This window comes from Bos taurus, chromosome 14 (genome assembly GCF_002263795.3).
Source record: "Bos taurus isolate L1 Dominette 01449 registration number 42190680 breed Hereford chromosome 14, ARS-UCD2.0, whole genome shotgun sequence".
NCBI classification, from domain to species: Eukaryota; Metazoa; Chordata; class Mammalia; order Artiodactyla; family Bovidae; genus Bos; species Bos taurus.
Genome location: NC_037341.1, coordinates 57376251 through 57397433, shown reverse-complemented (window position 1 = coordinate 57397433; position 21183 = coordinate 57376251). Strand labels below are relative to the sequence as shown.

At 39.7% G+C, this 21183-nt stretch overlaps 1 long non-coding RNA gene across 1 annotated transcript in view; it reads left to right on the top strand.

Moving 5' to 3' along the window:
* Nucleotides 1-19239, top strand: part of LOC132342163 (uncharacterized) — a 72455-nt gene extending 53216 nt beyond the window's left edge. The window contains exon 3 of the long non-coding RNA XR_009490411.1: nt 18939-19239. This is a non-coding gene — a long non-coding RNA (uncharacterized lncRNA). The remainder of the gene's footprint in view (nt 1-18938) is intronic.
* The last annotated feature ends 1944 nt before the right edge of the window (nt 19240-21183 follow it).

The following is a 21183-nucleotide window of genomic DNA, read 5'->3' as shown; positions in this document are numbered from 1 at the left end:
TCTGCCTCTTGAGAAACCTCTATGCAGGTCAGGAAGCAACAGTTAGAACTGGACATGGAACAACAGACTGGTTCCAAATAGGAAAAGGGGTACATCAAGGCTGTATATTGTCACCCTGCTTATTTAACTTATACACAGAGTACATCATGAGAAACACTGGGCTGGAAGAAGCACAAGCTGGAATCAAGATTGCTGGAAGAAATATCAATAACCTCAGATATGCAGATGACACCACCCTTATGGCAGAAAGTGAAGAGGAACTCAAAAGCCTCTTGATGAAAGTGAAAGAGGAGAGTGAAAAAGTTGGCTTAAAGCTCAACATTCAGAAAACTAAGATCATGGCATCTGGTCCCATCGCTTCAGGGGAAATAGATGGAGAAACAGTGGAAACAGCGTCAGACTTTATTTTTGGGGGCTCCAAAATCACTGCAGGTGGTGATTGTAGCCATGAAATTAAAAAACGCTTACTCCTTGGAAGGAAAGTTATGACCAACCTAGATAGCATGTTGAAAAGCAGAGGCATTACTTTGCCACCAAAGGTCCATCTAGTCAAGGCTATGGTATTTCCAGTGGTCATGTATGGATGTGAGAGTTAGACTGTGAAGAAAGCTGAGTGCCGAAGAATTGATGCTTTTGAACTGTGGTGTTGGAGAAGACTCTTGAGAGTCCCTTGGACTGCAAGGAGATCCAACCAGTCCATTCTGAAGGAGATCAGCCCTGGGATTTCTGTGGAAGGAATGATGCTAAAGCTGAAACTCCAGTACTTTGGCCACCTCATGTGAAGTGTTGATTCATTGGAAAAGACTCTGATGCTGGGAGGAATTGGGGGCAGGAGGAGAAGGGGACGACAGAGGATGAGATGGCTGGATGGCATTACTGACTCGATGGACATGAGTCTGACTGAACTCTGGGAGTTAGTGATGGACAAGGAGGCCTGGCGTGCTGCGATTCATGGGGTTGCAAAGAGTCAGACACGACTGAGTGACTGAACTGAACTAATACAGCAAATATTGATGATTAAAGACCAGAAGACTAGCAGAAAACATCTTCTACATCTTAAGGTATAGACAAGGAGGCACAACAAGATGGTTCTGAGGGGAAGGAGACATGGTATAGTCAAGACCCATATCCCTAGGTATGACCTACAAATGGGAGGATAATTACAACTGCAGAGTTTCTCCTCAAGGAGCGAGGGATCTAAGCTGCACACTGGGGTCCCCAGTGCAGGACACTTGTACCAGCAAGACTCACCCCAAAAATGTTTGGCTTTGAAGACCAGTAGGACTCAATATCAGGAGAGCTAGAGGGCTCCAGGAAATAAAGTCTCCACTCTTATAGGGTGCACACAAAATTTCAGACATTCTAGGGAACAAATATCTAGGGAATAGATATTTCCTTCTAGTGAATCCAGGGAAGAAGCAGTGATTTGAAAAAAGCCTAGGTCAAAGCCATCTGCTGATTTTGGAGAACCTCCTAGAGAGGCAGGAGACAACTGGAGCTCATCCTGGGAACACATTAATATACACTGGCAGCAGCCATCCTGGTGAGCTCATTCTACCATGAGCACACTGGTGCTGGTGAGTGCCACTTTGAATCCTCCTTCTAGCTTACTGGTCCAATGGACCAGGCTCAACCCACAAGCAGTTCGTCTGCCTTAAGACCCTGTGAGCTCTCTGAATTGAACAATGAATTGGCAAAATTGCAGGATACAAAATTAGTATATAGATCTATTTCATTCTTTTATCCTAAAAACAATCAGAAAGAGAAACTAAGAAAACAATCCTATTTACAAATGCATCGGAAATTTAAAAATATCTAGGAGTTAATGTAACTGAGGTAAAACATCTGTACTTGGAGAAATGTAAGACACTAATGAAAGAAACTGAGGATGACACAAATAGATTGAAAAGTACACCATTTTAATGGATTGAAAGAATTGATATTGTTTAAATAAAAAACTGCTCAAGGTAATCTACTAATTCAAAGCAATTTCTATCAAATGCCAATTCTATTTTTTATAGAACTAGAACAAATAATTATAAATTTTGTATGGAAACACAGAAGACCCCGAATTGCCAAAATGATCTTGAGAAATAAGATCAAAGCTGAAAGGATCACACTCTCGGATTTCAAACTATCCTGCAAAGCTACATTAGGGGAAACAGTACGGTACCAGTACAAAAACACAGATCAATGGAACAGAATACTGAGCCCAGAAATGAACCTACACTTATATGGGCAATTAATCTACAACAAGGAGGCAAGAGTATACAATGGGAAAAAGACACCCTCTTCAATAAATGGTGCTGGGAAAACTGGACAGCTATATGCAAAAGAATTGAACTGGATTACTCTCTCACACCATGCAAAAAATTAATTAAAAATAAAGATTTAAATGTAAGACTTGACATCATAAAACTTCTAGAAGGAAATATAGGCAGTAAGCTCTTTAGCCCTGGTCTTAATAAATTATTTTTTGCAATATATCTTCTCAGGCAAAGGAAACAAAAGCAAAAATAAATAAATGGGACTACAAAAAACTAAAAAGCTTTTGCAGTGTGAATTAAGCTATCAACATGAGAAAAAGTCACCTACTGATTGGAAGAAGTTATTTGCAAGTGATATATCTGATAAAGTGTTAGTATAAAAAATATACAAAGAACTTGTAAAACTCAAACTCAAAAAAACCAAATAACTTGATTAAAAATAAGGAGAGGATCTAAATAGACATTTTCTTATAGAAGACATACAGATAGCCAACAGAAGCATGAAAAGATGCTCAATGACACTAATCATCAGGGAAATGCAAATTTAAAGCCATTATGAGAAACCTCACATATCAGAATCCACCATATCAAAAAGATAAGAAATAACAAGTGTTGGAAAGGAGGTGGGATAAAGGGGACCAAAGTGCAGTGTTATTGGGAATGTAAACTGGTGTAGCTGCTATGGAAAGCAATTTGGATATTTTTCAAAAATTAAAAATAAAACTACCATATGATCCAGCAATTCCACTCTGGGCATTTAAACAAAGAAAACTGAAACAGTAATTAGAAAAGGCTTATGCACCCCTATGTTCATGGCACCATTATTTACAATAGTTAAGATACAGAAACAATCTAAGTGTCCATCAATAGATGCATGGAAAAATAAGATGTGATATATGGGGCTTCCCTGGTGGCTCAGACAGTAAAGAATCTGCCTGCAATCGGGAGACGTGGGTTTGACCCCTGAGTTGGGAAGATTCTGGGCTTCCCAGGTGGCACTAGGGGTAAAGAACCCACTTGCCAATGCAGGGGACATAAGAGACATGGGTTCGATCCCTGGGTAGGGAAGATCATCTGGAAAAGGGAATGGCAACCCAGTCCAGTGTTCTTGCCTGGGAAATCCCAAGGACAGAGGAGCCTGGCAGGCTACAGTTCATAGGGTTGCAAAGAGCTGGACACGACTGAAGTGGCTTAGCACACACGCATATACAAACAATGGGATATAGCCACACAAAAAAAGAAAAAGGAGTCTTGCTATTTGCAACATGGATGGATCTACAGGGTATTAGGCTAAGTGAAAAAAGTCAGGCAGAGAAAGTCAAATACTATATGAGGACATTTATACTTGGAATCTAAAAAATGAAACAAATGAACAAACATAACAAAACAGAAATAAGCTTTAGATATAAAAATCAAACAAGTGTTTGCCAGAGGAGTGGGGGATGTGCGTATAAAACATAAGTGACAAAGATTAAAAGATATAAACTTACAATCACCAAATATATGAAACATGGATATGAAATATAGTGTGAGGAATGTAGTCAATAATTATGTAATATCTTTGTATGACAAAGTGACAGCTAGTAACTAGACTTACGGTGATCATTTTGAAACATATAGAAATGTCAGATCCCTATGTTGTATGACAGGAACTAAGATAGGTTGCAGGTCAGTTATACTTCAAAATCAGAAACAACTAGAAAAAGATTAGATTCGTGGTTACCAGAGGCAAGGATGGGAGGGTGTAAGAATTGGATGAAGGCAGTCAAAAGGTACAAACTTCTAGTTATAAGATAAATAAGTACTAGGGGTGAAAGCTACAACATGATAAATGTAATTAACCCTGCTTTATGACATATATTAAAATTGTTAAGAGAGTAAATCCCAAGAGTTTTCATCACAAGGAAAAAAATGTTTTTCTTTAATTTTGTATCTATATGAGATGATGGATATTCATTAAACTTATTGTGATAATCATTTCATGATATATGTAGGTCAGACCATTATCCTGTATTCCTTAAACTCAAATGGTGCTGTACGTCAATTATATTTTAATAAAACTGGAAGAAAAAAAAAAGAGATGACTCAGGGAGGAGGTAGCTCTCCTGCTCAAGTACATGTGGCCCAGCATGAGAAGAGAGCTGGACAATTGGTCAAGATTGGAGATCGACATGGCCACCTGTGAAACCTGCTTCCTAGAACCTAAAGCATTTCTTCCTAGAACTAACCCCAGCCAGCAGCATGACTGTACCAAGGAGCAACTTGGTCTGAGCTGCTAGATCAGTAATGGGCTCACAAGCCAAAGTTGACCAGTGAACCTGTTCTTCAGAGATTTGAATATGGCTTAAGCAACATTCCCCTCTTGAATGGCTGGCCTTATAACCTGTGAAGTGTGTAACGGTCATGGCTTCTACCACATGGTTGAGATAACAGAAGAAATGAGAAAGAAGGATCAAGTGAATATTCAGAAATGTGAATAGTCGTGAGGCAGAGAAATTCCTCTTGGTTGTGAAATTCCTCTCCTATTCTTCCTGAGATCCCTAGCAACATTCTTGCCCTGGGGTTCTATGAGACTCCCCAGTATTATCTTAAATAGTTATTAATTCATGATTTATTTCCTAAAGTTAATTTGAATTCACTCTAACTCTTATCAGCTGGTGGTAACTGGAGTCAAATGTGTATTTGATCATAAGCTAAGCTTTAATATTTATTATAACTACTGGAGTTTTTGTTGATGAATTATTAGATATTCAGTATTAAACATAGATTATTTCCTTTAGGGCCCCCGGATTTTATGAAGTGGGAAATCTTATCCCCTTTCTACAGGTGAATAAACTGACTGATTTGTTTGTTTTTTGTTTAATGATTTTTTTATTGTGGTAAAAATCCTATAATATACAACATACTATTTAACCGTATTTAACTGTACAGTTCAGTGGCACTAAGTATATTCACATTGTTGGCAACTCTCAGCATTAATCCATCTCCTGAATTTTTCACCTTCCTGCACTGAAACTCAGTCCCTGTTAAACAGTAACCCCCATCTCCCCTCCCCACACACCTATCCCCCAGCCCCTGGCATCTGCAAATGTACTTTCTGAGTCTTTGAATTTGACTATTCTAGGTATCTTGTATAAGTGAAATTAAATGGTATTTGCACCTAATGTATATTGTAATGCATTTTTAAAGTTAATTTAATATATATCCTACAGATTGTACCTTCTTTCTGCCCCATCATGCTGTAACAGTAGGTTTTCATTAGTTACCTATTTCATAAATAGTAGTATATGTTAATATATATAACCCCAATCTCCCAGTTTATCCCATCCCACAAAGAAGATGTGGTACATATATACAATGGAATATTACTCACCTATAAGGAGGAATGAAATTGTGCCATTTGCAGAGATATGGATGGACCTAGAGACTGTCATACAGAGTGAAGTAGGTCATAAAGAGAAAAACAAATGTTGTGTACTAACACATATATGTGGAATCTAGAAAAATAGTACAGATGAACCTACTTACAAAAGCAGAAACAGAGACACAGACATAGAGACTGATGCTTGCTTTTGTCACTCATCCTGAATTCAGACAGCTATTTAGTGGTGAGGCTACTTTCTAATAGACTTCTCTTAGCTCGATTCTAACTCTACTCTGTTTAATCTCAGGCCCATGCTTTTAATCACTAATTCATAAGATTCGGTAAGATGATTTGCCAGAGGTAAGTCTGGGATAGAGAAAGTATAAAAAAATACTGGTTTTCCTAATACTTTTCAATTTTCTAGAAAATCAGTTTAATTTGGGGTTGCTGCTGCTGCTGCTGCTAAGTCGCTTCAGTCGTGTCCGACTCTGTGGGACCCCAGAGACGGCAGCCCACCACGCTCCCCCATCCCTGGGATTCTCCAGGCAAGAACACTGGAGTGGGTTGCCATTGCCTTCTCCAATGCATTAAAGTGAAAAGTGAAACTGAAGTCGCTCAGTCGTGTCCGACTCTTAGCGACCCCATGGACTGCAGCCTACCAGGCTCCTCAGTCCATGGGATTTTCCAGGCAAGAGTACTGGAGTGGGGTGCCATTGCCTTCTCCGAATTTGGGGTTAAGAATGGAGATAAGAGGAGAGTATTTAGGGGAGCGTTTATCAAAATGCATTTTTCTTATGTCAGATCTCTGTAATTCCAAACATTGAAGACTCATGGAGTGGCAAAGGAAAGGAAATTATGTAAGGGCTAGTCATTAAGAAGCGAAGTCTGTGCATCATTTGGCTGGTATTTGCCAGTGCCAGGGGTCAAAAGCTTCCACTTCAAGCATTAGTGGATTCTCCCTCAATGAATTTCCCCCAAGCTGCAGGGCTGTATAACTCTTCTTAAGTCTAGCAGGGTTGCTTTCACAAATAGTTTTAATCACAAACATTCAGTTGGCCACAAACACATTCCTGTACAATTCCTTCATGGGTGCCTTCTTAAGAGTGAGCTGAACTGTTAACTTACTTTTAAACAAAACAGAATAGTTGAAATGTCTGACTGCTTCCTATCAGTATTAAAAAAATATGGATTTATACAACAGCTGCAGCTTGTTCAGTAGGATTGTTTTACCCAAAGAAGGACAAAACAAAAAGTAACAAGGGAACACTAATGTTCGCAATGGAAAGAAATGAATATACCCACAGCTTTTTAATGTTGCTTAACATAAAAATGGCTTTGAGGATTAAATAAGTAACACCCTATTATGATTTATCTTATTTCCAGATGATTAGTAGTGCTGGGCTACAATGATTATACAATGACGAAAGAAAAGGGGAGAGTAGGATTTAGACTACACTATAAAAATTCAACACCAGTAACTACAAAACAGTTGATCAAACTCTATAAAATGACATAGCTGCTTTAAAAAGAATGGCAAAAATATGCCTTTGAAGTTCTTCCTCATTGACAGCCCTAGTAATCTTTCCCCATGAGTGAACGAGTTGGTATATTTTCAACTGACCAAAGTTACATAACAACATTAAATAGATATTAAATATTTTATGAGCACTCGTAACCCACCACTGCCAGTTAACAACTCATCCAAGCATGCATGATGCAGTAGCAGTGAGAGGGGAGCCACTAGCTGGATCTCTTAGTGCTGATATCTTGGCTGAACCACAGATTTTATGGTCAATCCTTGTCTTTAAAATCAGAACTGGGTGTTCTCAGCCTGCCAGAGATAATCAGTTTCTTAGGAACATACTTGTTCATCACATCATTCAATAAGCATGGCACAGAGGATGAGAGAGAAGAGTCAGGAGCCAGCGGTCAGGTGTGAACCTTACCAACTCTCCCACTTGGCCGTATGGCTTAACCACTGTGTAACGCAGTTATAACTAGTCAAATGAAGATAATATTAATTCTAACAGGATTGTTATGAGAATTAAAAATGTTAGTCATTAGAAAACCTTTAGGACAGCACTTGACACTGGAGTAAGCACTATGTAATGGCAGAATACAAAAATGAGTGTCATTGGCTTGTCCCAGCATTACTTATTATGTGCCTTCCAAAGCTTGGACAACATGAGTTGCTTAAGACTGACAAAGTACCTACCCTCGTGGAACTTATACCCTGGTTGGATAAGGGAGACAATGAAAAAGTAACAAATAGACAAGAGTATGGCTTCCCAGGGAGAAGGCAATGGCACCCCACTCCAGTACTCTTGCCTGGAAAATCCCATGGATGGAGGAGCCTGGTGGGCTGAAATCCATGGGGTTGCTAAGAGTTGGACACGACTGAGCGACTTCACTTTCACTTTTCACTTTCATGCACTGGAGAAGGAAATGGCAACCCACTCCAGTGTTCTTGCCTGGAGAGTCCCAGGGATGGGGGAGCCTGTGAGCTGCCATCCATGGGGTCGCACAGAGTCGGACACAACTGAACCGACTTAGCAGCAGCAGCAGCATGGCTTCCCAGGTGGTGCCAGAGGTCAAGAATCCGCCTGTCAATGCAGGAGACATAAGAGATGTAGGTCAATCCCTGGGTCAGGAAGATTCCCTGGAGAAGGGAATAGAAACCCACTCCAGTATTCCTGCCTGGAAAATTCCATGGACAGAGGAACCTGGTGGGCTATAGTACATGGGGTTGCAGAGCTGGACATGACTGAGTGACTCACACACAGCAGATACTAAAAATTTCTGTGAAGAAAATAAACGTTTAAATAAATGATGAAATGAGATTTGAGGTGGGGATATGAGGAGCAGGCACTGATCAGAAAAGCTCTCTTTAATATTTAATATTTATGAGAAGGTTCGTCATGTAAGGCCCAGAGAGAAGAGCTAGAGGATGTGGGGGGATAATCTGTGTCAGAGTGTGGGGTCAGTCTCATAGGAGCAATATGGTGAGAATGGAGACGGAGGGCTTTTCCAAAGGAAAATTTAAGTCCTCCTAGCTGAACATGTGGAGCAGGCAATGGCACCCCACTCCAGTACTCTTGCCTGGAAAATTCCATGGATGGAGGAGCCTGGAAGGCTGCAGTCCATGGGGTCGCTAAGAGTTGGACACGACCGAGCGACTTCAGTTTCACTTTTCACTTTAATGCACTGGAGAAGGAAATGGCAACCCACTCCAGTGTTCTTGCCTGGAGAATCCCAGGAATGGGGGAGCCTGGTGGGCTGCCGTGTATGGGGTTGCACAGAGTCAGACACGACTGAAGCGACTTAGCAGCAGCAGCAGCAGCTGAACACAAACTGATGGATTCTGGGCAGGTAAGCCCAAAAGATTTCTATCAGATATTTGAAGGGTTTTAACCGAGTAAATGATATACTCTTGGTTACATATATTAGGTACAATATTTTTGATCCACTATTTGACCATCAAAGAGGAGAGTGAAAAGTTGGTTTAAAGCTCAACATTCAGAAAACTAAGATCATGGCATCCAGTCCCATTCCTTCATGGGAAATAGATGGGGAAACAGTGGAAACAGTGGCTGACTTTGTTTTTCTGGGGCTCCAAAATCACTACAGATGGTGACTGCAGCCATGAAATTAAAAGACTCTTGCTCACTCCTTGGAAGGAAAGTTATGACCAACTTAGACAGCCTATTAAAAAGCAGAGACAGTACTTTGCCAACAAAGGTCCGTCTAGTCAAGGCTATGGTTTTTCCAGTAGTCATGTATGGATGTGAGAGTTGGACTATAAAGAATGCTGAGTGCCAAAGAATTGATGCTTTTGAAATGTGGTGTTGGAGAAGACTCTTGCGAGTCCCTTGGACTACAAGGAGATCCAACCAGTTTATCCTAAAGGAGATCAGTCCTGGGTGTTCATTGGAAGGACTGATGTTGAAGCTGAAACTCCAATACTTTGGCCTCCTGATACAAGGACCTGACTCATTTGAAAGGACCCTGATGCTGGGAAAGATTGAGGGCAGGAGGAAAAGGAGACGACAGAGGATGAGATGGTTGGATTGCATCACCAACTCAATGGACATGGGTTTGGGTGGACTCTGGGAGTTGGTGATGGACAGGGAGGCCTGGTGTGCTGTGGTCCGTGGAGTTGCAAAGAGTTGGACACAACTGAGTGACTGAACTGAACTGAAAAATACAATTTTTTCTTATTTTTCTGTAATTTAAAATAGATTCTCTGTAAGAAGCCATTCTCCTTAATGTCAAAAAATGTAATCTCAATGCTAGTAAATTCAATCAAATTAGCAATTTTCCTATTCACCTCCCTCCTCTCTCTTTGGCTGAAATGACCTGCATGCCAGCGGGTTTATCTAACATCATGTCTTTATGAGGTTGTATTAAGAGAACCATCAGAATTGTGGTCCAAGGTCCTCGTGTCTCCATGCTGACATCCACTGAAATGCATTTCATTTCCATCCCTCTTTGTGTCTTGGGATCTGTCTCCACTGGTATCTGTGGAGGAGTCACATTTCCATCTGACAAGCAGGCACTGGTCCACACACTGTATCCTCTTGGATGATACTGAAATTGATCCTCTCTGCGGAACTTCTGCATCCTTCTGAGGACCAGAGAAACTTTCTGATGCTCTCCAAATCATCAAACCTTGAGGTGGGAGGGCACACCAGCCCCTCTGTCCTGTATCTTCTTTTCCTCTGTGAATCACCTTGTGTGTGGGGTCACAAGAAGGTTTCTTGCCTCCTTAGGCTCACTCAGAGCTGGGCGCCTAAAATTTGCTTTCTGACCCTACTACACCTCTTTTGGAATGGGGACCATCTAGAGAAGATGACTTGAGGCAATCCTTCAGAAACTATCCAACCCCAGTTCCTACTGCCCTCTTCTCAGGCTCTGCTTGTCCTGCCTCAGTCTGAGTTCTGGAAAACAATTTTAGGGTAGAAAAACTGGATCATCTGTTGTATGCGTTCTTTTCAACTCTATTGGTTACATACAACAATTTTAATTTTGGTAATCAAAAGCCAGGCTTTTGGAACTCAAAAATCCTTTATTATACCCTATACTTTTGCTTGGCATTTCAAAAGTCTCTCTCTCTCTCTCTTTTTTTTTGCGAATTGACTTTTCCTTTCCCCATTCAGTATTTTTCCAATACACTGTATTTTTCCAATACAGTGGGTCCCATCCATACTAGCTGATGTCTGAACTCTCCTCTTTTGATAAAATTTCTATGTGCTCCAGGTCCATTGTCAGTCTTTGTGGGAAAGTGAGGGATGTATATATATGAACATGGTTAGTTTTTCTAAATCTTGTTTTCCAGGTGACCATTCTCACTTGTGGGTATCTTTTCCTAAGACAGAACTTCCAAGAGCTCTTCCAAAGCGTAGTGGTAAAATTCAGTTTTTTATTGTAAGCAACAAAAGTCTACTCTATTTTTTAATCAAAAGGGATCTACTTGGTTCACATCAGATTTCACAGATGGAATGGCATACAGCAGGAATTTAGGAGGCTTGTCACCTCTACAATCAATACAACAAACCTTGTCAATCCTAAAGGAAATCAGTCCTGAATATTCATTGGAAAGAACTGATGCTGAAGCTGAAGCTCCAATATTTTGGCCACCTGATACAAAAAAACTGACCCATTGGAAAAGACCCTGATGCTGGGAAAGATTGAAGGCAGGAGGAAAAGGGGACAACAGAGGATGAGATGGTTGGATGGTATCACTGATTCGATGGACATGAGTTTCAGCAAGCTCTGGGAGTTAGTGATGGACAGGGAAGCTTGGCATGCTGCAGTCCAAGGGGTCACAAAGAGTCAGACACAAATGAGTGATTGAATTGACTGTCACCTCTACAGTGGTAGAGAAAAACCTCTGACCATGACTCAGACCCTGCATCATTTACTCAGGTCGAGGTAGAGAGTGTCTCCCTGGCCAAGATTACATTCTACCTACTGCATGCAATGGGCCATGGAGAAGGGTTATCCAGGCCCAATCACTCTATAATAGGAAACAGAAGCTACTTCCCACCAAGACGTCACACAGTGGCGAAAGGACAACTCCCTGAACAGAAATCAAGATGGGATTAGGAAGGTGAAGAACTCCTGGACAGACAAAATGACTAGGTCTACTGCCACCATTCTATGATTCTGTGTTTTAAATAAAGTATTCAGAAGGCCTAGAGATATCACTAATGTGCTGTTGGGGAGTATTACTGTGATTTCTTTCTAAAGAGTAACAATTGAAAAAATCCTTTACCTAGAAAGAACTTTTTAGACAGTTTAGACAATTCCTCCTCCTCTGCAAGGCTTTAGTTGTGTGATATCATATACATGGGGAAAGACAGCACACCATGAATATTCAGTTCCTCTGCTGACCTAGACAGATCATTCTTTTCTATTAAGAAATAGAAAATAATGAAATGTTAGAGCCAACATATGGAACCCAGTTTGGAAAAGAGTCAGGGAATATAATAGGTAAAAGAAGGGGAATGAGAAGAAGCTGGGAGAGGGAGCAGGAAAGAAAAAGCAGGAAAAGAAAAGTATCATTATAATGATACTTCAGGAACAGTTTTAAATGGAAGACAACAAATGAATCAGTATCATGAACTGAAAGAATCTCTCTCCCATCCTTCTTTCATGCCTCCTTCCCTCCTCTTCTCTGTCTCTCTCTCTCCTCCTTTCTCTTTATTTTGACACAATATCTATTTCCTGGTATCTGCACTTCTGCAATATTAACTCTACTCCTCACCCAAACAATCACCACAAAATGACAATTCAACAGAAACCTAAAATACAACACAGAGATTTCTAGGATTTTTTTTTCTCTTTTCCTTAAAACTTCTAGAATCACCTTTAATATGTTCATTACAGCCAGAATGTAACTATTTCCCATACAAAGCTGACTTAAAACTTTGGCTTTTTGTCATGGTAAAGTGGTAAATAATCATAACATGATTTGAAAATGTATAGTTTTGTCTCAATCTAAACTACAGTTCCATGTAAGCTTGCCCACAAATGTGTTTCCACTAAATCAGGACAGCCTACACCCAATGGTGAGAAACACATAGAACTCCATTTCCCGGGCTTTAACGATTTCTTCAACGGAAGAGTCCTTTAGATCTTAGTTGGATGTAGACCAAAAAATTCATTCACCCAGATCAACAAAATCATTTACTCACTTGGATGGAACCATCAGATAGGTGTGTCATTGGACTGGCTGCAAGATTTCTTAAGCATTCAAGTTGTATGGCTTTTTGTGATTCAAGTTGTGTGGCTTTTCATGAGAATAAAAATAATCACCACTATTACCTTCAATAATTACTGAACACAGTCTATCTTTCAGGAACCATGCTCAGCACTTTAAATGTAGTGTTTCAGCCAATCCTAATAACCTCTGTATGAGGCTATACACTGCCGTGTATTGAGATATGTATTTTGATAGTTATTACCATCCGCATTTTACAGGTCTTATAGTTGTTTAGTCATTAAATCATTTGCAACTCTGTAGCCTGCTAGGCTCCTCTGTCCATGGGATTTCCCAGGCAAGAATACTGGAGGGAGTTGCTATTTCCTTCTCCAGAGGATATTCTTGACCCAGGGATCAAATCTGTGTCTCCCTCATTGGCAGGCGCATTCTCTACCACTGAGTCATCAGGAAGCTCTTTATACAGGTCTTATGAACAGCTGATACATAGTGAGCCAAGCTTTAAATCAAGATATGCTTATTCAAGAGCCCATGAGGCATTACATCCTGAAAGTTATGGGCTGGAGCACTTGGGCAAGGGTTGCTTTATCAAATTTGGCTTTGTAACTTAAACTTATGAGACTGATGATAGCACTCCAATATGCCTTGAGTGGATTTGCTGGAAGAAGGGCTTTTGCTAAGCTCACCAAGACACTAAGTGTATCATTCTGTTTTACTTTCTTCACAGCACTTCTCCAGCTTCAATGTGAGTTGAAGGGAGAAAGGATTTTGCCCATTTTTTTTTAAACGGCTGTTTCAAGAGCATCTTAAAAGACTGACCCATGGAACATGCTCAATGAATATTCTTTGAATGTTGCAGTTGCATATTGAATTTCAGTCATAAAAATAAACTCTGCATCAGATGCCCATATGAAAGGGAAAATCAGGCCATGGTCCCATGGATAATGTAATCTGTTTTCCCAGTTCTTTCCTTTACACATTCATCTGTATGCGTGTGGGCATTTGTATATATGTGTCTGTGTGCATGTTTTTGTATGGGGGAACATTCAGAGTATTTTCTCCAGCCTTAGTAGCATGGAGTCTGAAAATGTGCCACAGACAAACATTTAAAGCCCCAATTGCCTTTGAAAATTATTTGAAAGGACAACATATGAAAGTGATTAAAAATACGAGCTTAGTCTGGCAGCTGAAGTTAGATTACGATCCCTATAAACTCTAAATTACTTACTATATTCCCTTTACATTTCTCATGCAAATATTAGCATTTTCTTTCCCTTGATTACAATGTTAAGATATTTTGTTTCATTTTCTATCATATTTTCCTGGCTAGATCTTCCATTTGAATGTTAAATAGAAGCAGTAATAGAATCCTCCTTCTGTTCCTGATTGTAAAGTGAATGCTTCAAAATAAATTACAACAGTTGTATATTCTTGTTAGATTTCCATTAGTAATTGTGCCAGTTATCAACTTATTTCCTCTTGGCTCCAAGTATATACTTTATTGCCTGCTCTTTGAAAATGCAGATGGGCCCTTTAAATATTTTTCCTTTGACAGTCGGCATGACATTAAACTTGGGCTTCCCAGGTGGCTCAGTGGTAAAGAATCTGCCTGCCAATGCAGGAGATGCAAGAAATTGTGGGTTCAATCCCCTGGAAGATCCCCTGGAGTATGAAATGGCAACCTACTCCAGTATTTTTGCCTGGAAAACCCCACAGGCAGAAGAGCCTGATAGGCTACAGTCCATGGGGTCGCAAAGAGTCAGAAACAACTGAGCATGCGCACATGACAATTACACTTGGGTAGTAGCAGTGGGGAGACATTGCAGAAGGAAAGGGTTCTCCTTCCTGGTTGTGGTGTGCTCCCTGGGCACGTTCCTGCAGCTCACAGGCATTCCAATGCCTATCTCCTAGGCTATAGGCAGCTCTTCCAGCACCTGGCTCTGGAAGCACCACAGCTTCTCCAAGGCCAGGCTCCTACAGAATAGGCAGCTTCTCCAACATCAGGCTCCTGTGGTACACATAGCTTCCCTGATGTCCAGCTCCTGCAGCACTAGGCTTCTGCAGTGAATGGAGATTCATGGCAACTGGAGGCTAGCAGCTTCCCCCGGCATCCCCTTGCACTGTTTCATTGCATAGTTCCTCCAACAAGATACTTTGCCATGAATGACTTTCCCCAAAATCCTAGAGTAGATTTTTGGGCAATTTCCAGAGGGTAGATTTTCTAGCAAATTCTACTAGTATGCCACTAGAGGAACTTCTCTGCCCTCCTTCTCCCTAAAGGAAATCAGGGTGGCTAGGAGGAGAAGAGGAAGGGTCCTCCTTGGGCATTGTATCTCAGTTCTAGGGGTAGTGCTGCCTCTTTATTTTCGCCATATTCTTTAGCATTCTCTTTACTTTTCACTAACCAATCCCTCACTTATTCCAATCAGTTTTTTAAAATTCTTTAAGCTTTTCCCGTTCACATTGCTGTGTTGTTTCTGTCTCCTGATTGGACCCTGACTGATTTGCCAGGTTAAGTATGTTTTCTTCTATACTTATTTTACTCAAATTTTTTATTATAAACATTCTGAATGGGTAATGAGTGTAATTTAAGGCCTTTTTCTGCACTAATTGAGATAATGTCTCTCTTTTTTAAAATTTGTTAATGTCATGATATATATTAATTTTTCAAAAACACAAAACCATCCTTTCACTCCTGGGATAAATCCAATATGGTAATGATTTCTAATGCCCTATTATCTCTGATTTTCCAGTATTTTCTTAGGACTTCTCTGTGTATGCATAATACACAGAAGCTTAAGTTACAATTCTCCTTTCTTGTTTGTCCTTATCTGGTATTAGTTTCAACTTTATGCAAACCTTACGAAACATCTCAGAAAGAAACCACAGCTATCGTCTCAACTCCTTTTCTTTCTGGCCTTCTTTTCTTTGTCTTTGAGCAGCTACTATAGAACCTCTTTTCATTCTCTTTGTCTTTGACTTAGATCTCCATCGTCTTTAATTTGGATATTAACAAAGGCTTCCTCCCTTATCCAAATTGCTTCCTCCCTTACCCATTTAGCTAGCCAAGTTATCAGTCTCAAATAGTGCCCTGTTTTCTTGCAGAATAATATTCTTGAATACTTATCAAAGACAAATATATGCATGCCATGAAAGGAATTATGCATTATAAGAAAAACTCTCTTTCTGGAAGACTAAAAATTGATTCCAAACTCCTAATTGCAGTTCACATTTTAGACACAGACTTTAAAAATGTAGAACTAATATGTCATACATGTTTTTTGACTTTATTCTCTTCTCTCCTAATTATTCATGTAGTCAGCAAGTTTAGGTCTAATGAGTTAGCCTAATGATTCCCATCTTTATCTCAAATTTATTAAGTTCATGGGTTCTTTGCTTGTTATCACTAACATCAGCACTTTGGCAGAGTGGTAATTATGTTTGCAAAATAATAAGAGTAAAATGCAATGAAACATACTATTTGAAAAAATTTCTATGTTAAGAAATTGTAAAGTAAGTCCTACCACCAGAAAGGTAATTTAAAGAATGCATATTTAGATCCTATAATCTAATAGGACGTATAAATAAAATAAACCATGTATATTTAGATCCTAAAAGGCAATTTTAGGGTTTTCCATGGCTGAAAGTGGGCATTGTTTGAAAATATTAAAATGGTCAAGGCCTCTTTTCCAAAAAACTTTGTTTCCTCTTTTCCCTAAAATTAAATCTAAACTTTTGAGCACATCACTCAGTATCATCTGCAATCCCTGCTAGCTTTTCAAGCTAGAGATCTCACTCTTGTCTCACTCCCATCTCCCTGTGTGCCACTCACCGTTCTCAAGTGTGCTTGGTTTGCAAGCCTGATTCTATGACTTGCTGTCAGTCAAGCTTTACCTTCTCATCCCTCCTTTTTAATCATTCTACTTTTTTTAAGTCTTTGGAAACACTAACTCCAACTTGAGTCCTCTCCCTTCTTTAAGCATCTCCAGAACAAATTAATTTTCCTCCTATATTCCTATAATACTTCAATTCTTGAAACTGTATCTTCTAATTAATTGGAGATAACTGTACCAGTTTGAGGTACAATATAAATCACATCTCCTTTTACTATTCCAATTAAATAGCTTGAGTCATCATTTAACCTCTTCCAGTAATTTCTTCATATTCCCAGGGTCTACACTGTAGAACGATTCTGAGAACAATAAAAGTTCTAATAACTGTTGGCACTTATGCAGTACTTTACAATGTGCATTTTGTGTACATCAATGCACTTGGTTATGACAACAACCGTATAAGCAGACCTTATGACAATACCTATTTAATACAGCAGGATACTGAGGCAGAGAAAGGTTAAGAAACTTGCTCAAGATCACACAGCTGGCCTCTGTGGCCTGAGTCCATCCCTCTGAGTCTTATGGGGAAAGATCCTGCAGGCAAAAAGTGAAGAAACTGGTTTTGTGACTCTGAAGACCAGGATGGCAAAGCAGTTTTGAGGACGCGGGTGAAATGACACAGAGTAAGAGCAAGACGCTCTTCTCACTTCTGAGTGAATTGCATCCTGGTTTCGGTGCGGTGAGGACTCAGGGGAAAACAGTGGCCCAGATACCTTGGAGGATTCTGTTTGGGCAGCACTGAAAACCAACATTCTCAGCACAATTGCTGGCCTTCCTATGAGGGCATAAACAGCACAGACATGGGAAAGGATACTGGTTCAGAGGATACTGATGAGGAGAGCATTGGGGTGTCAGATATTGTCGGGGAGATATCCGTGGAAATGTCAAGAAGTAACCAGGTGAGACTGGGATAAACTAAATCCTCTCATTATAAGGGACTGGGTGGGAGACACTGAAATCTACATTGTTATGATTAATGAGACACCACAGTGCTTATGGTTTTGTGACATCTAGAACCACTTTAAATGCACAGATAATCTTATCTATTATCACAATTAGCATTCAAGATATGCGTTGTTATTTATACTTTATGTTTTTAAAAAACTGAAACTCAGATAAACAAATAACTTCCTCAAGACCAGGACTCTTGTAAATAGCAGCCTGGGGGTTCAAACCTAGCGATTTCTGCCTCCAAGGTTCACATTCTCTCCACTGCCTACAATGTCTCCCTGTAACGATGAAAAAAGAAAAAACACACTGTTGTGTCTTTTCTTTGACACACACAAGCAAAGCATTCCTTTCTGAGTACTTGGCATTTCTCATGACCTAGAAATTAGAATTCATTGATATTTTCATAAAATGAAGTCCCCAGTGAAGAGTTTTGTCCTCACCCAAGATAGATAAACCTCGGAATGCTGCTACAGTCTGATGAGTCTCAATGTGGTTTTCTTTAGAAAATGTGAGTGCAGATGTAGCTATCACTTTTAATGTGTGGATAAGTGTGTATGGAGACCACAGCCCTCACTCTCACCTCATATGGTAGACACATGGGGCAGGACCCTCCATTTCCCACAGTACACAGTCCGGCCTCATACAAGTATTTTTTTCATGTTTACAATAAAATGTGTTTCCCAAGAAATGATATTCCTCAAAAATCTGCACGTTATCTTTTTAAAAAAATATTTTCCTTTACTTATTTTAATTAGAGGGTGATTGCTTTACAATGTATTGGTGTCTGCTGTATTCTTTCGGCTGCTGAATCAGCCATAAGAATACACATATCCCTTCCTTCCTGAGCCTCCCTCCCATCCCCCCAGTCTAGGTCCTCACAGATCACCAGGCTGGGCTCCCTGTGTTATATGGCAACTTCCCACTAGCTATCTGTTTTATACACGGTAGCGCATATACATCAATGCTGCTTTCTCAATTTACCCCACTCTCCCTTCCCCGAGGTGTCCACAACTCCGTTCTCTTATGCACATTATCTTTTTAAGAAAGAAAATTTAAGAAATTCTCTGAACCTCTTCCTTTACTAAAAAGAAAAGAAAATGAGATTTTGTCTCAAAAGTAGTAAGAAGAAAGGGTGTTATAAAATCATCAATTGCAATAGAACTCAATTAGGGGATTCTGCATCAAATTAGATTCAGTTCCTGTTGGTTCTGATGAAATTGTACATCTGATTTTTGTCATAGCAAATGTGATTGTGATACCATAACTCAGAAGAAACTTCTTTCCAGAGACAAGGGAATGCCATTGCTTACTGCCAAAGTTAAAGCTTCACTGAGAACCTTAGTTCGTTTGCTGATCACACGTGGATTGGGAAAGCACCTGTGACACGTGAGGACACCTGGGCGGAGCATGTGAGTGTTCCCCAAGTGGGCTACTTCATCTGTACCTGCTCTGTTTCTCTCTCAGCCTATCTGAATCGATTGGGTCCCACTGGTGAAGTGATGCCATCCTTCCCTCCTTGTACCTAATTTTCTGACAAGCTAAAAATCAGCAACATTTCAGAAAATACAGTGCCCTTGGTTAAGGACTTAAATGCCCATGCTACACAAATAGGATTTTTTCTGGAATGCACAAGTGTAACAGGTTTATATTTATATAAATGTGTATTTTTAAAAGTTGTATGTAGAAGAAGAAGAGAAAAAAAAAATTATGTCTGGGAGTTAGTCCCTTACAATTATGTAAAAGTTCCCAAACTAACTGCCTGAAGGAAAATCAAGAATACATTTTGCCAAGAATGTTTCCCTCTAGTATTAAATATTTTAAAATCCCCCAAAATTCTGTGTGTCTCAGAAAATGAATCTATTCTTCTCTAACATCTTTAATTTGCTGGTGTTCATGATCATCTATAATTTTAATGGAGTCAAAGTGTGAAATGGGACATCAGTTCCAAAAAAAAAAAAAGACACTTTGAATTTTGTATCTGGTTAGAAGCTAAAAAGGCTTTTTTTGAATATTTGAGGTTTTTCTTCTTTTAACAATCATGAATAAACTACTGTTCTTGCACAATGCAGATGATTAAATGATAAAACTTGGAAGTAAATTCAATAATGGAATAACAATAAAAACTCATGAGGGCTGTAGTGCTCTCTTTGAGGTATTCCATTGAAATGATTGTTACTTCTGAACAAACGGTGTCTCACTGCTTTTGAGGCTGGTGTGTGATTGACTGCTGAAAATTTAGCAGATTATCCTGAGGCTCAGAGAGTAAAGAATCTTCCTGCAATGCAGGAGTAGTGGGTTCAATCCCTGGAGAAGGGAATGGCAACCCACTCCAGTATTCTCGCCTGGAGAATCCCATGGACAGAGGAGCCTGGCAGGCTACAGTCCATGGGGTCGCCGAGCCGGACACAGCTGAGGGACTAAGAGTGACTAATGTTTTAGAATATCTTAGGAGGGAAAATCTGTTGAAATAAATCTCTAAAGTCAGCACTAGAATCTGAAAACCTTGCAAAAAAGCCTGCTCTGTCCTCTTAGCTAGGAATGAGATACATCACTCTTCTCCCATCACACCAGGCTCCCCCATCTCCAGATGGTCATACTCTTTATGTGTTTCTAAATTCAGTTCAAATACCGCCTTCTCCAGAAACTTCCCCTTCACTCCTTTAAAGTCAGTTCTCTTATTTAAATGCCCTATCTATGTCTTTTTTTGAGGCAGATTTGTTCCTTTTTATTTATGTTCATTTTAATCCCTGTCTTATTTCCCCTACTTGATTCCAAAAGTTCATACACATCAGTTCATACACATATCTGGTTCATCTTCAATTCCTTCATGGAGCTTAAGTAGTGCTGGACACCAGCCAGGCATAATTGTAAAGAGAGCTTACCTTTATTGAGAGTTTACTATATGCCAATCAGTCTGAAAGGTGTTGTTTAATTCTTCAAAAAATCATGCAAGGTATGTACTTTTATTGTTTCTATTTTTATAAGTGTGAGACTAGAGACTTCAAGAGAATGAATAATAAGTAAATGTTCAAACACAGGCTTCAGACTCAGACTGTGTGACTTCAGAGATCGTGTTCTTAGGAAAAAAAAAAAAGACAATAAATTAGAAAGAAATGAATGTACCAAGAAATTTTCAGAATCAATGTGAAACAAAGAACAGATTAAAATTATGTGTTCCAACCTTCCACTACAAGAGGAGTCAGATAATCTAATTCCCATCTTTCATGTGCTAACCCTCTCTAAACCATTATAAAAACAGCAGTACACAGTTTCCATCCAAATAGAGTTTTCTGGTCAGATTTTTTTTTTCTAACCTGGCAGAGCCAGGATTTAAATCCAGGAATATCAGTCCAAAGCCATGTGCTATCCACCGCAACCCTAGGGCCCTCTAATCCCTTGAAGGTTTATCCTCAGCTTCTGTTACGATCGTTAGAGCTCATTTCCACCGTGTTCCTTTGTTGCCCTCTTGACAGGTCACAGAACCTC